Consider the following 3,933-nt stretch of genomic DNA (forward strand, 5'->3'; position numbering starts at 1 on the left):
ATGTAAAGCAAAATGAAAGTGCTCTCGGGATTAGTGCCAAGTTTAACCATGCTGTTCAGAACAGTTACGTAATTTCATTATCGGCACAAGTTAATAGTTTCAAGATATCTTGCTCGAAGGAGCATGGTATAATAAATGGTATTCTTTTCTTGACAAATAAGACTTTCCGGTACGCGAGTGAATTCCCGGGATTTAAACACATAATTTTTTGGCACTGCTAGATCCAGCAAATAGATATTGTTAAAAAAACATTTGCTCCTTCGAGCTGGATATGCTAGTGTAAAAATGATAGTTTTGTGAAAAATATTAACAATTTTTTAACTAATGTTTGTCGGCCCTTCTTTTGTTTCATATAATGGCTCACGTCAGAGGAATTCTTGGGTTACCTCGTTCAGAAAGTTGTCATTTCACCTGATGCAAGCGTCCTCACGCTTCTGCGCTGACGCACTTGGTTTCTTTTTACCAAAGTTATTTGCTGGATCTAGCAGTGCCGGGGGTACCGGGGAGCTAATTCAACAATTCCTATTTGTTAATAAATTAATCCCATTTAATATACCTTGCTCGAAAGAGCAAGATATCTAGAAACTATTACCCAGCAAACACGTTCTGTAACTGTTCTAGATCAAAAAAGGAACTGTGTTCTATGACAATTGTTACAAGATGGTGACAGAGCTGTTCTAGAACAAAAAGCTAACAGCGTTCTAGAAGATTGTGACAAAATTGTGACAGATCTGTTCTCGAACTATGTGGCAGCACTGTTTTGTAACAGTTGCTATGGAAGTGTTCTAGAAGAAACTGATCACAGACGCTCTATAATATTTGTTTCAATTTTATTTTAGAACTGTGCCCTAACAGTATTATATCGAAGTTCTAGAACCCTATTACAAGTGGGTTCTAGAAGAAATTACAAACAAAGATTACTTCGCTAACACTATGGTCGTGCTATCGCTTGCGAGTATCCCGAAGGTGGATATCTCGGACGTATAATTTTTGTTAGTCGGGACTGCGTACGCGCAATACCGGATCAAAATATATCCATAAATAGGGTTAAATAGAATATCCCGGCATATCCCATTGCCGTGAGAGGTACATAAAACTGTTCCAGATTTGATAAATAACTGTTCTAGAACTTTTATAGAATTGTTATAGAACTGTTATAGAATCTTCCTAGATTTTTCATAATAAAGCGTACCAAAGTTCTAGAATTGTTACAAATCGGTTGTCACAGCGTTCTAGATCTGTTAAAGATTTGTTATACAACATTTGCAATTGAGTTCTAGAATTGTTCTAGAAATATTACAGATCGTTTGTCACAGCGTTCTATAACTGTTACAGAATTGTTCTAGCGTATGGGGGATGACATAAATACTCGCATGTTCGTAACCTGTTCTAGAACACGTACTTTTCTGTTCTAGAACGGTTACAGATCTGTTCTGTAACCATGTTTTCTGGGTACTGGTACCGATAACACAATTACGTAACCGTTACATAATTTGTAAAATCTGAGCGCGACAGAGGGGTGTTGACTCGAGTCATGGTATAGCAGGACTGTGTTCCCTTCCCCCACCCCTAGGCCCCACCCAGGGGCGCACGAACCGAGATCACCCGCGAACATGGAAGATAAATTATCCCGATGAATCCGAACACGTGCAAAGTTTTAGTAGAAAATATTAGTAGCTTCCGAGAATTTTCAACATTTTTCGTTCGAGGTGCGCGCTTTATGAATTTGACACAGCTTGGAAAGATGCAATTGTTAATTTAAAAAATTTAATAATTCGATTTCACGGTATTTAATTGCTGAATTATTTTTAAAAAGACAATTCTATCACCCTGGGGAAAAATAATTCGAAAACCCTGACGTTTTTACTTTTTCATGCGTTTCTTCACCTTCACGCCAGTGTAATTTCTTTCAGGATTATCAGATTGTACTTATTTTAAAACCAACCATATTCAAAAAATATGCCCTCTGCACGGGCACATTCTCCCTTCGCGCTCGATATCCAGAAATAATTTTTAGGAAATTTTTCGGTCTATTTTTCGTGCACCATTTATGTCGAATAATTTTTTGCTCGTATGTAGGGTCGTTTTAAAAAACAAATGACTGTTTCTGTCTTGCTTCTCTTTAATTGAAACAGAAATTCCGCTTTCTATCAAAAAACTATTTGTAAGAAATGTTTAGATCATTTTTGGTTAAATACTTTATTCTCTAAATTATTGTTACATCTCAGATGAGAGGCTCTTACCCTGCTATAAAATAATTCTAGCTAAACTTACCCTACTTCCTCCTTTCTTGATTCTAATTTTGTTTAAAATTAGAAAGCATGGATTGAGGAACAAACACAGTGAAAGGCTGAGATGATTGAATCATTCATTTAGAACGGGTTAAGATATGCAATTATAATTTATTAAAACCAAGTTACATGTGTGATATCCGTGAGTATATTTTTATTTAATTCAACATATGCACCATGGAACTTCCAGAATATTTTGAGAAACTTCGTCTTATTGTCCACCCTTTAAAAAAAAGGAAAAGACTTTAGTGAAGAGTTTTTTAGATAACATTGAAAAAAGAAATAAAGGATAGTAATAATATTTTCCCAAACTTACCAAAGATTTTGATTTTATTCCCGCTTGGAATAAGGCCCCTTTGTTGAAGCTGAAGAATCGTGGTCAGGGACTCGGTTCGTAAACTTGGTCCCTTCTTTTCCTATTGTATAAGTGTACAATAGGTTGATGGTGTGTTTTTTAGGAGGGCTTTCTTGGTTGTTAAAGGGGGTTCACAGAGTTCAAATCCAACTGATGTTGAAGTTATTTATTTTGAGGTAAATGATATTGTCCTCAGTTCAATGGTTTCACTGAATCTAATCTTTGTTTTTTTTTTTTAAATTCCGCACATTTCTTCTTCAGAGATTCAACAACTGTTCTTAAACTTCCGGAGAGTTGTATTTCAGCGGTAGAAATAAACTGTTTATAAACTTCCGGAGAGTTGTTACGCAGCGGTACGATGGTAGAAATATACTTTTCTTAACCCTTCAAGAAGTGGGTATATATAGGCAGAAATCTGATCAGAGGAGGAAAAAATAGTCCTTTGGTGGACCATTTTCTGACATTGATTTATGGCATGATGACACAGATCTTGAAATGTTGCGTAGGTGGGAGGCCACGCGCTGATCCTTGCAATGCATTCTATTGAGGGGTAGTCGAAGACCACATATCATTATGACGTTTATGGCCTTTTCACCAATTGGGCCATAGTAGATGGGCCTCGCGTGTTCTTTCGTGAGGCTTGCTTCCTTCTGATTGGTTATGACGTCAGTGACCGTGCATTCACATGATTCACATTGGTATTACTTGATATTTCTTAGAATTTGACATAGAATGTACAATATGATTCAGAATATAAATATTAAATGTTCATGACAATAATAATTAATAATGGTTGATGATGGTGATTAATAATATAAGATATTAAAAGATCAATTTATAAATAACTCAGTCTTCGTATATATAATTAAAGTGGTTTATGTATCTATGGTCGGTATGGTTGGGTGTTTCGGATAACTCTTTACTAATCGATAATTGTTCCTCCGAGCGAGAAGATATTCGAAGAATACATTTATGATAAAGATAATTTATAGATTCTGAGTATTTTATATAAATGATATTGACAATTGATTGTTATTATAAATAAGTAGATATTGTGTATATATAACGGTCACAGGCAGGTGCTACGCTGTCGACTTAAACTTATTGTAAGAGATATATTTTTGTGGGAGCAAGAAGGTTTTTCGGTTTACATACAGTCTGTCAAGTTAAAGCGTGGGTGGCTTTACTCGCAGTCGGTAGGATGTATCGACATGATTTTGGTGTCAAAATATTAAGAAGAGCTCCCTCTTTCATGCTTTTTGATTTAACATTCAGTTTGCTTTCAAT

General features: G+C 35.6%; 1 pseudogene; it reads left to right on the forward strand.

Annotated features, from left to right (window-relative positions):
* Positions 1–874: 874 nt before the first annotated feature.
* Positions 875–1,024, forward strand: LOC117181785 (annotated as a pseudogene).
* Positions 1,025–3,933: the final 2,909 nt, after the last annotated feature.

The sequence above is a fragment of the Belonocnema kinseyi genome, chromosome 1, assembly GCF_010883055.1.
Source record: "Belonocnema kinseyi isolate 2016_QV_RU_SX_M_011 chromosome 1, B_treatae_v1, whole genome shotgun sequence".
Classification (NCBI taxonomy): domain Eukaryota; kingdom Metazoa; phylum Arthropoda; class Insecta; order Hymenoptera; family Cynipidae; genus Belonocnema; species Belonocnema kinseyi.